Source organism: Ambystoma mexicanum, chromosome 6q (assembly GCF_040938575.1).
Source record: "Ambystoma mexicanum isolate Mex_15411 chromosome 6q, UKY_AmexF1_1, whole genome shotgun sequence".
Classification (NCBI taxonomy): Eukaryota; Metazoa; Chordata; class Amphibia; order Caudata; family Ambystomatidae; genus Ambystoma; species Ambystoma mexicanum.
Window position 1 is genome coordinate 738,987,865 of NC_090937.1, and position 14,362 is coordinate 739,002,226.

The window sequence follows — 14,362 nt, forward strand, 5'->3', positions numbered from 1 at the left end:
AACAGGTCAGTAAGACTGGGAAAACAGTCTGTTTAATTTTCCTCACAATCCTACACATCTAATGGTTTATTGCCAAGTAGAGGAAATGAAGAAACCTAATTTTCTTGTTTGGGCCTACATGTCCCATAAACCACTGAGGACTCGGACAAGGAAAGGTGCTCAAGAGCAAAGAAGTAGGAGTGGTCAGCCTGTTAATTTTAATGGCCCACACCTCTGATAAGCAGAGAGGCTTAAATGGCCCCCTCAAGTGCAGGCCCTGGGTGGAGCTGTGAAGTCAGTGGTCACAGTAGTAGAAGCAGCAGAAGCAGAGCACAGTGTTCGCAATCCAAGAAGAAGTGGGTGAACAGAAGGCACGCAGGGACTTTAACCAAGCAGATTCTAACTGCTTGTTCTGAGAGGGTCCTGTTCCCCCTAAATCTGAAGTGCAGAGGATGCACAGCGGAAGGCGTTAAGGAGGACTGCATTTCACATTGTGAACCTGATTTCAGAGATTGCACAGCAGGAATCATGCCAGAGACTGTGGCTAAAAGGAATTATGCAGCCAAGGGTCCAAGGAGTGAGAGGAGCTCCTTAAAGGTGTGGCAGGACTGAAGACACTGTTACCAAAGAGGGGTTTGTGTCCAAAAGAAGACAGAAGCAGCCCAAGCCCTACAGCACGAAAAGAGAGCAAGGCAGAAGCCGGTGAGTGTTACGAGTGTTCTGATCCCTTGCACAAACAAAGGCAGGCAAATGTAACTAGTACAATCACTCATGTAGGAGTGAAAGCTATCTTGACGTGATTGCGGATTGCTGGAAAATGGGAAGTGTGAAAAGTAGCACTTGCATTTGAGTGAACTTTATTCCCCTTACTCGAGTAGGAGTAAAAAGTCTTGAAACACGTTAATTAAATATTCATACCTTTGAAAAGAGATGAAAGATTAGTTGTGTACACCTAAAAGTGAATCTAAGGTGAAGGTGAACCTGAGAATAAATTACAAAGCAGTCAAGGGACAAAGTAACACTGAAGTTAAGTGACTGAACATTAACTTTTATGAGGTATGAGGAGCAAGCATTGTCCAAGTCAAGAGTGAAACAAGTGTTGCCCAGGCAAACAGTGAATCATACCTCTTCCAAGCCAAAGAGTGGTGCAAGCATTGTCCTAGACCAAAAAGCATACAAAAGAGACTGATAAGGTCTATGGTTAAACTAATCTGGTTGGCAGGGAGTAAATAGATCAATGCAAGGTTGGGAAAGGGAAGCTTGTTGATTGCGACTGGCCTCTGAAAGATGCTATAACTCTCATTACCAAAGCCAAGAAGAGCAAAGGTAGAATTACATCCTTAATGGCATTTTGGTTGTTGTTGTTGCAAAAAGACAAGAGTGGCAAAGAGGCTTCCCTTCTGGAAAGTGAATGGCAAGAAGAAGAATGCCTTGCTTACCTGAAGGTGTTCAGGTGCACTAAAGTGATTTTTGTCTTTTTCTGAAAAGTGTTTCAAATACACAAAGATTCAAATTGCACAAGTTGTGGTAATACATTGTGGTGTCAATAGATTTTAAACTTCATAAGCACAGTTGAATGTGGAACACCCAGGAACCTCATGGTGTGGTGCTCACTATACAAATAAATAATAAACAAACACTAGGGAGCAGGTGAGTATACTCACATGGTGAATTTTACAGAAGTTAACCTGACATGAGAGTTATTCCGGTAAAAGCAGGAGAGCTGTGAAGTCATCATGGCAAAGATATAAATTGTGACTTATGCCATTATAAGAAACTTAAGAAGTATTGCCAAAAGCTGTGGTTCTTTTACTTTGCCGGAAATTGTGTTTCATTAAATCTGACAAGGAACTGTAGTTCTTCTTAGACATTCATAAATTGTGGCAAAGTATCTTGACCTGGAACAACCCTGATGCTATTTTTCAAAGTGGAAAAATCATTGTTCAAGGAAGAAGAAAATGCTCTATTGGTTGAACATTAGTTTACAGTATTTTGTTTTGACACAGTGAAGGAGCCAATAACTGAACCAAAACTTTATTGTGAACCCGTATTTCCTTGTTTCCTTGTTTTGGTTGAACTCTAGAACTAACTTGAAACCTGGGCAAGAGAATCTCACCAAGGTTACCAAGAGAGACTGTGAATATATTAGAAATACAATTACTGACATTATTGTGAATTGCCATATATTTTCTTTGTATATTTTATGTGTAAATGTGAGGGCCAGAGATCCCTTGTTAGTGTTTCCTTCAGTTTTGGATAGGCAGGGAAATCCTCGTAAGGGTATGGTAAAGTGAGGTGTTTGCTGAAACCTATAATTTTATAAAATGGCACAATTTGAGAATTCATCTGGAAGTAGAGCTGTCTGGTGTGTTCACTGGCGTTGGGCAATCCAGCCAAATGTTAAGATCAGCAAAGAAAAGGAGTTTCTCATTCTGGAGTGTTACAGTGGAAAGAAAATCTTTGAAGGAAGACAGGAGGTTGCTTGCCGGATTGATTATTATGGCTCTGGTTGCTTCTGAATTGGAAATATTAAAAAGAAAAGAACACATTTGGGCCCATTTTTTCTTTATTACTGATTCGAGTTCTTGAAAATAAAGGCAACTTCTCCACCCCAATGGTTTCCTCTGTTGGTCCATTTTATAGAGAACCCAGCAGGGAATAAAAGATGAAAAATACCTTAACAGTTGTCCCTTAGCAAGGTTTCCATCATGAACAGTTTATCTAGACTAAATTGAGAAATAAAGTGAGCAATGATGAGAGCATTACTGACATAGGAACGGGCAATAAGAAAGGCACAGGTTAATAAGGGCTGGAATTCCTGTGCCAGGACTTCAGGAAGATTGCAATTGGAGACTAGGGGAAGGTTCGAGGTTATAGTCCCTAATGTTGATAAGCTCTCTAAGGATGATAGAGCCTTGATTATTGTTCAGGGCAAGAAAAGTATCCCTGCAGAAGGATAAGAGTTTTCAGCCATTTTAAAGTGAGGGAGTAAGAAAGGCACAATTGATAAGTGAAAATATAGTACTTGATACAGCAGTGCAGGAAGTCCTGCAATTCGTGAATAAACTATGACAAAGGATAGACAGAGTGTTTGATGCATGAACCGTCCCTCCTGGCCTGTACAGGCTTAATCGGGCTTTGTGTCATCACTTTGCAGTGCTGCGATTCAGATAAGGCCTGAAGTCTTGCTCTGATGATGTAAAAACTGTGGATGCTGCAGGGAGTTCTGAGGATGGTAGTCCCAAGGCAGACTATACAACAATGGAGCACGGAGGACATGTGTTTGAACGGTACAGAAAACCCGAACAACAGCAGCGTGAGTAAATGAGGAAATCAATTCAATGTAGTGACATTTCACAAAAGTGCAACAGTCAAATATGTTAAAAGTAAATGGCTAAACATTATTTAACATTTGATATCAATGACAAAAGTAAATGGGAAGTGTAAGAACAAGCAATATAATAGGTATATGGAACAACTAGGTGAGCAGCTTGTAGAAATGGACACAGAAGACACACGAGTTGGGTGGACGGGTAAACATGCAGCAGTAAAGCTATTACTGCCACATTACCGCTCAGCCCAATCTTGAGTTTGGCCCTGCCATGGAGCTCTGAGCTGGAGGTGAATGAGCCAGCGGTAAATTATTTTAGGTGATATTACCACTGGCGTTAATGTTACCGGCGTGGTGTTACCGCTGGGATACTGACCAACTCGTGATGAGGCCCACAGAAGAATACATTTGTCAAACAATTGATTATACTACACACTTCAAAAAACTTAAGTCTTCAAATTGTGATGACACTTGTTTGACGCAACAGTCCCTCAGTCTAAACAAATAATTAATTGCAGATCAGTTCAATTATTAAATGAATGTATTTATGACCAAGTTGTATATGAACAAGCTTCTTTATTAAGTTGGTCAACAATAATACCAATAGTTTCAACTCAGTCAACATCATTAACAGTGAATAGTGGCACTATGGTGTCTCCATTTAGCACCTGCTGTGCGTCCTCAGAGATTTTTTGTCTCTAAATTGTATGAGTAATGGTCTTATGTCAAATAATCACTTGTTAGTTTTGTAGTCTTTAATACTTATTGGCTGTAATATTGTACTATTATTGTTTCTCTTGTGGTTAGTTTTGCTTTGCTGCTATTCCCTCCTCAATACTTTGTTCTAATTTTATTTTTGATGCACTTGCTGTGGGGAGTTTACCCCGTTGTCGCTTCGTAAAGCAGTAAACACAGCACCTCTCTCTAAGACATGTTCCACAAGTTTCTAGTGTACGTAAATATACTATTCATGAAGAAAAAGTCTTAATTCTTTACAGATAGAAGAAGATAATATCAGTAGTTGTAACTGGGTGTGCATTTATTGAAATTAATAAGTGGACATATTAGTTACAAAGAAAGTTTTAGAATACTTTGGAGCAGCAGAGTACATTCATGTTTGTACTGGCTGTGACAGCTTTATTTACTGGATAAGGGAAAATGCATGTAGTGGAGAAACAGTCTAACATTCTTTGGAGGCAGGAGGAGATTAAATCAGTGGCTATACATTTCTGATGAACGAGAAAACATTCTAGTTGCAGAGTAAAAGTCTCAGAACGTTTTGGTGGCAGGAGGATACTATATTCAGCGACCGTTACTGAGTGTGCCGTCATTTGGTGATGAGACACAGTACTAGTTCTAAAGAAAAAGTCTTTGAAATATTTGGGGTAGGAGCAGTCTTTATACATTGGCTGTAATTCAATGGGCAATCTTATTTTGAGAAACAACAGGAAATACTAGTTTCAGAGAAAAAGTGTTGACATCTGTATTGGTATGAGGACTGTGGCTCAGTGTTTCATCTATTTGTAGTGAAGAAGAGAACATTTTACACAATAATTGTTTTCTCCCTATTAAACAAGAGCTGTGAACATGAGCATTTTATGGGTACTCAAAATCTCTGCTAGAGCAAAGCTGTACAGGTTTGTTCATCCACCAAAGTTTGCTGAGTACTGAAGTACATATAGGGTCTTATTCTGAGTATTTCGGTGCAGGGAAAAAGTGAAGGTAATTCCGTTACTTCCACTATTTCTGGAGGTAACAGAATTACCTCAATTTTTCCTGTACTGCCAAATTATGTGTTTTGGTTGAATTTACCACTGGTGGGATTGCCGAGGGGTAATTATGTTAATTTTTGGAGGAAAAGTGGATGATTTACTATGCAACAGGTAAATTCTCCACTTTGTCTCCACTAATCAGCGTAATTGCCACTCTCTAATTCCACTGGTGATAATTCTGCCAAAAATCCCCAATTGAGCTGTATGGACTCCAGAAATGGGGACTAACAACCCTCTACCGCCACTTGTCCACTGGTAATCCTGTGGTGAACCCACAGGACCATGTGGCATTAACAGTATCCGATTTGGGGATTCATTCGTTGAAATGACCACTGAATGACCACCAAACCTGGAATAAGGTACATAATGCTTATATAAAGCATGTTTGCTGCCTCTTATCACACAACGTCAATCAAATAGTCTCAGGCAACATTAGCTAATGTTATATTTCAGTGTGTTAATATCAATAGTGTTATGCCTTTACATGGGTCTAGGCCAATTTTACCAAAAATAAATGGTTGCAATGACCAAAAGTACGAACCTTTGGTGGTAGCATTGTAAAACAAAAAAAACAGGGGCTGCAGGGGTTTCCCCCGCAGCCCCCCGCCCCGCAGCCTTCCGTTTAAAAAAAAATAATGGGGGCTGCGGGGTGTCCCCCGCAACCCCCACTCACTATACTTTATGGTATAGTGAGCGGGAGCTGTGGGGGACAGCCCCGCAGTCTTCCGTTACAAAAAAAAAGAAAAGAAAAGGACCCTGCAGCGCCGGTTCCCGATCACGGAAGTGAAAGGGAACTGGCGCTGCAGGAACCCAGCATGAAGATGAAGGTAAGTGGGGTTTGTTTATGTTGGGGGTGTGGGTGGGGGTGTGCTGAGGGTGTGGGTCGGGGGTGTTATGGGTGTGTTGTGTGTGTCGGTGTGAGTTTGTATGTGTGTTTGCATGAGAAAGGTGCAAACGTTTGGTAGTTCGCACCTTTCTCATGCAAACGTTTTGCCCGCTGTACTTTCAGCCGCAGGCAAATCACTGCAAATCTTTACGTGTTCTGTGAGTAACTACTTTCTTGTACATTTCCAAAATTGCAACTATCTAAACAGTTGCTTCAGAAAGCACAGATCATGCCATTCCATGACTACAGGGAAAATTCACAGAATTAACTCTAAGAATAATATTAAAGCAATCTTTGTAGACCATCTACCATTATCTCTCCCCTCACATCCTCTTCAAAGTAATACACGAGTGGCTTCTTCACTTAAGATCAGTATTGGATTAATTGGTTGATTTAATGTGTTTCCATCATTTCAAATGCATGCTGTGCGTTTTTCCATCTATGTCAGAAGATAACGCCAAAGACCTATTACTAGCTGGCCTAAAAGGAAACTTTAACTATGTGGGAACAGGTAGAATATAATTAAATTATTTTCTGCTTTCAAAGCATGTTTTCACAGTATTGCATGTTGCAAGCTAGCAACAATGTGCTATCATGGACCACACATAGGATTCAATGAAGTTCAGCCCTTTCAATTGATCTAGGATTGGCACCTTTAACCCAGATTAACTCTTCAACACCTTTTAAAACTTTTTAAGGCTTTTTTAAACTCTGTAGACGGTGGTGGTACTTCCAGTGTTGAGAATAGGTTCATTGTTTTCCACAAAACAGGCTGTGAAAGAGGCTCCTGAAACGGCTTCACATCAAGACCATACAACATAACTGAAGAGTCACTTCTGCAATATTTAGGAAATATCCCTCTGAGGTCGAGGGCAATTACTCCTCCATGTCTGCCCTTTTTGTATCCTCATGCCCAATACCCATGCACTGATAAGAGGATGTGATGGTGCTTGAATGAATGCCTCTGCAGGGTGTCTTCAACTGCCATGGGGATCAGCTCTCCCCCATTGACAATCATCTGGTAATACATGAACCACATGCCTGTGTGACTCAGTAGTCAGTACATACTAAAAAGTACCACACCCACATCTCTACCATCTCAAGCAACAATACGTGGTGGTGGTGGTGGCACAATGCCCTGCTAGTGGATATTTTTGTTTGTTTTATTTATAGGTTTATTTATTACAATTAACCCAAAACATCATCTTAATAAACTGAAAAAACAACATATAAAATCATTAACAAAAGACTTCTACTAAAATGCATTTTATGTTAAGAACAATATTACCTATATGATCAATCTCTCATCATAAACAATCAAAACATTAATTAATTATTTAACTGTGAGTTATTTTAGGATAGTCTTTTAAAATCTTCTGCCAAACATGATATGTGGCAAACGTTAATTTCTCATTTTAATATCCTGAGTAAATGTCCGACCAAAACGGATCAATTTGTATATTCTCGATTCTTGTCACATAATTAAGATAACCTCTAGTATAATATTCCCTTAGTTTACAGTATGATGCAAGTAGATGTTGTTCGGATTCAATCACTTCATGACAGATTCGACATAATCTCGCTTCATAAAATATTTTATTCCAGGCTGCTCGACGTTCATAAATTGGTCCAGTCGTAATCTCATCATGCAACAAAGTACTTTGGAGTTGCATATCGTGTGTACACATTTAAAAGGAGTTCTCATTGTGTGGCTCTGTTTCAGATCTTTCTTCTTTCAGGGATGATTTGCTGGTTAGATAGTCCACATTCTTTATACGTTCCCAAATTACTGCTTTATTTTTTATTTATTTAATATCACCACCTAAATTAACAGGTTCCTGAATTGTAAATCCAATTTTCAAATGAAATGTTCCAATGTCTTGCAGCCAATGTTCCATCATTTTGTAAGGGCCATCCTCTTTAAGCATTAGTTCTACCCCAAAATAAAGCCCGGGTTCTTGGACTGGTTTAGATTTGGATCAAGAGAGAACTACAGCAAATCCTCCATATTGTTGACATGGAAGTAATGCCCAATTCCCGGCATAGGACTACCACTGGTGTGGATGGTAACAACTGCAGAGTGCAACGCCAGAGCTTCCCTTCCAATATCATGATCCATTGCCCATCTTGGTCCAAGAGTACCTCGGAACCAACTAAAGCGTTTGGGAGGATTGTTGTTTTATACAATCTAAGAAGCCCCTCCACTGAACATCCTCTGATGTTTCATATAAATTACCTAATTGTGTTGAATTTCCTACATAACCTGGTCTTAGTGTAATAAACTGGTAGTTTAGGATCAGATGAATTACAAATTGTGGTTCCTAGGTACTTGTCATTTTTGACAATTTCAATAGTCGTACCATCCAATATCCAAATTCTTGTATTTATTTTTCTTATTATTAACAATAATGATTTATTTTTTTCCAAGTTCAACCTTAGGTCATTAGCATTGGAATAGTCATGTAATGCTGAAAGGCGTGGATCAAAAATAATAGTGTTGTCCGCATATGAAAGCCACTTTACCCTTATTTGACCCATTTTGGGTGCTTTATTGTGACAACTGTCCAGGGCATTTCCTACATCTGTTATATATATATATATATATATATATATATATTAAATAAAACAGGTGCCAGCGGACATCCGTGCTTCAGTCCATGATTTGGTGGTGCAAACTCACTCAGCTGGCCATTCATATTAGTCCTAATCTGTGTAGGTGTTTCTGTATAGAATGCCCTTATAAAATGCAGCATGGTACTTTTCAGTCCCCACAGTTGTAGTCTACTTCATAATCTTTGTCTTTTCACTGTATCAAAGGTGTTAGAATAGTCAATAAATTATATATAAAGTGCCTCTTTTTATAATTGTATGCTGCTTGTATTAAATTATTTAAGCACCATAAATTCGTCTATGTGCTACTGCCATTGTGAAAAACCCAGTTGCTCTTTTCTTTATATTTGGTTAGTATATAGCCAGACAGTACTTCCTATGAGTAGAAAGCAACAGAATATTTTGGACAAGGAGTCTGTCATGGCCAATAACCAATAGTTTCAAGGGATGTCTCGCTGCCCTTTTTTATGGCTATGAACCAATATGGACTTCATCCAAGTAAGGGGAATAATTCCTCTTTTTACTATTTGTTTTAATAGTTTTGCCCAGTTATACGGGTTGCGCTTAAAAACTATATTTGCCCCTTGGTCCGGGCCTGGGGCGCTCAATGGTTTAAGATTCTTAATGACTTCCTCAATCACCTCTAGTGAAATAACAAACCCTTCATCCTAGTATGTATTTATTGTGTTGTGTTTTATTTAATTACCTAAACACTTTCTCATTTACAATTTTGATATATACTGTCCAGTTTTCTTCAGAAATAGGGTTAATTTCCTTTTTTCCAATTAGGTTCAAAGTATGTTGTTTATAAAATGCCCAAAATGGGTGTGAATCATTACTACGCAAGGCACTATTCATGATTTGCCACTGCACTGTTGCCATAGAATGTGTATGCTGTCTAATCCAATTTATATATGTTGTTTTCAACTTGACTATTTCTTTATGAGTTTCCGTTCTAACTAAGCCTTGTTTTTTTACTTTTCTTATATCAGATCTCATCTGCTTTTTCTTATGAGCTATGATCATGTCATATAAGGTATAGGTCGCGTTTGTTCCAGTTGAACATCTGGCTACTGTTTCTGACATAATCTGCAATACATTTCAATCATACCATACTATTTGTCAAGATCGTGTTCCTCGGTACGCTCTAAGTCATTAAAGCTTCCTTATTGAATTTTGTAACATTTTTTTTTGTCCACATTATTCTTCCAGGCGATGTATTAATTAAGTAATAACCCTACATCTGGTCTATTGGCCGATGAACTGGGCCATTAATCGCACATTTTCAAGCTACATGATCACTTGGGGTATTACTGTCAGACTCAAATTTCCTCACATTGTTGAATAAATCACCCTGGACAAATACATAATCAATCCAAGATTTGGATTTACCATTGGTCCATATATGTGGAATGGGTTGACTGACATCACCTCCAATATATAACTGTACACATTCATAACTTGTGATCAGAGTTTCCCACTTGTTACCTTTGACAGTCCCCCTTCTCTACCCATCTGGCTCTACCACAATGGCCATAACTTTATGACTATTTTCCTGTATAAAATAGACTTCACTGCTATCCTTATTTCTGCATTTGTTGGGAACTTCTGATAGTTAAGATCACCCATAATAATCATTGATCCATTTGGGAACGCTTGCCACCATCTATTAATTAAATATTCAATATGAGTTCCCCACACAGGGGGTCATAGACATTTATCAATAATATTTGTCTCATCTCTCCTCCAATATGGGCTGCTATGCTTCCGGCAATAACATAAAAGTTCACCCTCGTCAGTTCAAACTCCACCATATTGAATGAGTTACAGATCAAAATAAGCAAACTCCCCCCGTCCCCGTGGCCTGCCAGTCTGACTTTTTTTGCCCACCTCTGAATAATGACAAATCCATCCAAATCAAAGTTGCTGGTAAACCAGGACTCCTGGAACACATATACATCTGCCTCTACCAATAATCTCTGGCCCAGGGGGTTTCTAACAAAGGAATTGAGTCCCCTAGAGTTCCATACCACAAAGTATAACATAGTTGTGGGGTTTTCTCTTGGTCTTCCAGACTTATGTTCGTCCTGCTGGATTTTTCCCTTCCGATTGGAATCAACAAAATCTCCCAAGATAGTGGGCAGTTTACCAATAATATCTTCCAAATCCTTCATCTTATGTCATTCCTTACATCTACCTCTTCTTCCTTGACCGAGGTAGCCTTATTAATTGAATCTTCCAGGACTTGTGTAAGATCAAAACCCAGGCTTAAGGAGCTCCTCTTAATGTATCATCACCGTTTCTGCTAAGATAGGAGATGTAAAATGCATCAACGCCTAATTGATTTTGGTAAATGTAGTCAGTATTTCCACTTAGTCTTTGGTGGTGATTAGTTGGAGGTGTGGTATGCTCTGTAATATCTGTACAATGCATTTGCGATTTAAAAACGGGCTAAGATCTGTTGCCAAGTGCTCAGTAATTGTAATCTTTTTGCTAAGTTTACATTTCATCATCTCTATGAGCTAAATGTTCTTACTCAAATGCTCTAAGTTTTGGGCAATACTCTGTCGAAGAGGGGCATTTATCTTCTTGAGTACGTCCGATTCAATTGGTACAGTACTATTTACTTCTTTAATTGGTGGTGATTTGGTGTTAGAATGAATGATCTATTTGTCCAATGTGTTAGTTTGCTTATCCTTGATTGAGGGTTTGCTTGCATTTCTCACTGTTAGCACCTCAAATCGATTTGATGACTCGATATTGGCTGGCAGAGTTGGTGTCTCAATTTCTTCTTGTAAGTCCACCAGTGTAGCACTCTATTTAGACTTTCCTATTTTTACCAGTGCTTTCTACCTCCTTATTATTTCTCAGCTTTGGTTTCGTCTAGCTTTCCTTGCTCAATCACAAACCTTCAGAACCGTTTGTACTGGGGTGTTATCGTTGGAATTGAGTGAAATACCGCCAGGTCAATCTGGGACGCCTGACAACCACACTCTTTTACCTAGCTGCTCCCCGTCCTTTACCATTATCTTCTGAGGGGAAACGAGCTCTGCTTCAGTCTGTGCTCTTTCCTGTGTCTCTGTAACCATCCGGCCAGCCTCTCCCACCACAGATTGCTCGTTTGGTGTCAGAAAAACATACTCAGCTTGGGCCATCAGGACCACACCCACTAACTTTAAAATGCCCGCTTTTAGCATTTGCTGCTCTTTGTGTAAATTATTGCAAACCATGAAGAGCCTTCAAAAGTATTAAAGCCTCTAATTTGGATGCAAATTCCTTGTCCGATGATTTGGAGGAGCAAAAGGACCGGTGGGCCAATGGTGACGAGGCATATATGCTTATTCTCATGCCATCTAGATCTGGAGACTTGAATACATTCACTCCATTAGTTGCCGCAATCCCAATGATATTATCCATATTAAGTTCTTTGCCCATATCATTTGGGTTATTAATTTGGACGTTGGTGCCTAACGATTCTCTCTGTAAACTTAAACACATGTTTAACAGAGAGTTATTGTCAATTATGAAGGAAGGTGACAGCAAGTCATTTATAGGTGCCTGCGTTTCCTCATTTGCCACTGTTACAGGTTCTGAACGTTTTATGTTATTCACCACTGGTGAGTTGTTAGGTCTGAGAAAGGTAGTAATGTTGTTTTGTTCCAACTTCTGGTCCTTTTGAGGTCTGCTGTCTTCTATAGGAGCTACAATGCTTTGTGCAGTTGTACTGACCTGCAGTTTACTTTGTATGTGTTTCTTAAACATTTTGCTGGAATTATGTGCTTGTGATTTGGTTACATTTTTTGTGTTGGCTGCTGGCATAGTTGTTACACCTTAAATAAAGGTTCCAATGATCCACTGTCCCTCAAAAGGGCTAGTGCAAGGTGCAGTATGCACCCCTGCACTTATCCTGTGCACAGGTTAGATCCACTGACAAGCGCCAAAAGAGTGAAAGATGCCGGTATAATGCTTGCTAAATAAGTCCCAACAAGCTCAAAAGATATGAATCCTGCAGTCACCAGTTAGGTATACTACATTAATGCCTGCCGTCGTTTTTCATAAGGCAATGCTGTTAGTACTCGTAACCCCCCCAAGCCGTGGGATGTCGGCAACGTAAGCTGCATTACCTTGGACCTTAAGTCTTAGTGGCCCCTCCGTTGTACCTGAAATAGGTAGCAAAGCTGGGCCTCGGTTTGTAAACATGCACACCTTCAGCAATATCTCTTTTGGCCAGCCGACCGCCAAAGAGCCAGCAGTGGTCCACCAAACACAGAGCGATGCACCCGGTTCGGGCACTCTCACAACGTGCAGAGAATTTGAGGAAAGGAGCTTGCTACCGATGCACATACATGGTAAGACGCACCAGTTCGCCAACACCCTCATCCACTGGCCGCTTCCCACGTCAAGCATTGCCACTAGTGCAGTATGCACAAAGGGCAAAGGGCAAAGGTGATTGGGCAGACTCAGAGGTTAGGGAGACTGAGGGATGCTTGTGAGAATTGCATGGCCTTGAGAAGGTATTCCTCAAGCAAGAGCAGGTTCAGGTGCATAGGCCTTAGTCTCTTCCTCCTCCTGAGCCATCTGCTAGGAGAATACATCCCCGCCACCTGTTACCCTTTTGTCCCCTGCAGCACCCCCACTACCTACACATCCTCCTTTTCTTTCTCCACATTCCTCCCACACCTCTGCCACACCCTCGACCTGCCGAGTTACGACCACCTGCTCTAGAACTTCATGGTGAAACAACTCTAAGGTTTTCAGGCGCTCTTGAAGTGTGTCTGTAGATGCCATGATTGCAATGGTATTAGATACAGCTATGGTCTCCCCATCACACTCCCAAGGCACCTCTTTGTTCCATCTTCCTACCCCGGTGGCTGTTGCAAGCCATCCTTTGCCAGCTTCCTCTCCTCTTCCTGAACCATGAGTCCTTTCTAAGACCAGAACCTGGACAAAATCAGCAAAGGAAAGTGACTGACTATGACAAACTAATGGATTCCACACAAGACTTACACACTTTTTTTTTCTTAGTTTCATACAAAACTTTTAAAAATACATAAAATCTAGTTTCAGCAATTTTCCTGCATCCAACCACAACATTTCCTCAGTTCTTAGTTATCTCTATAGAATACCATTATTTTCCTTCATACAATACAGGTTTTTTGTCCATTTCCCTCAGAAATTATATTAACGCAAATGTTATCTTGTTATTAGAACCATCATAAAATGCACGCCACCATTCATCTGGTTGCCATGTTGTTCTTTGTGCTATCTCGGTTCCAAGTACTTTCTGTCTCTCTTTTTCCATGTCTGGGCAATAAAGAACAAGATGCTTAAGGGTTTCAGACTGACCATTACACAGCCTACAGACTGTATCACTTTGATTTCTTTTGTTTAAAATGTTAGAAATTTCCTTTGTTTGGAATTGATTCATTCTAAACTTTAAGAAGACATTCCTTGATGATCTACATGGGAATTTTAATAGATATTTTGGTAATTTATTGAATGCCTTGGCCTCAACTGGCACAATTTGCATACACCGATGTCGAGACCTTTGTTGTTCTGTTTCCCACCAGTCCCTCTGCCATAGTCTCTTTTTAACTTCATTGGGGTTTGTCCATAATGTGTCTTTAGTAGTATTTAAGATCTGAAGTATGTCTTCACATTTCTGCTCCCACAAATCTTGAATGGATTCATTTTCAGTTTCCACATTCCTTTTTAATATCTTGAATTGCGATAAGCAATTTTTGGCAGATATTTTACTATACAGCATCAAGGTGTTCCATGTGA

The 14,362-nt window shown here is 39.8% G+C and overlaps 1 protein-coding gene and 1 long non-coding RNA gene across 3 annotated transcripts in view; one reads left to right on the forward strand and one right to left on the reverse strand.

Annotated features, from left to right (window-relative positions):
* The window catches only part of IQCM (IQ motif containing M), a 1,823,621-nt gene that overhangs the window by 103,121 nt on the left and 1,706,138 nt on the right, over positions 1–14,362 (reverse strand). The window lies entirely within an intron of this gene.
* Positions 1–14,362, forward strand: part of LOC138515549 (uncharacterized) — a 50,539-nt gene that overhangs the window by 21,134 nt on the left and 15,043 nt on the right. The window contains exon 2 of the long non-coding RNA XR_011282067.1: positions 3,137–3,295. This is a non-coding gene — a long non-coding RNA (uncharacterized lncRNA). The remainder of the gene's footprint in view (positions 1–3,136; positions 3,296–14,362) is intronic.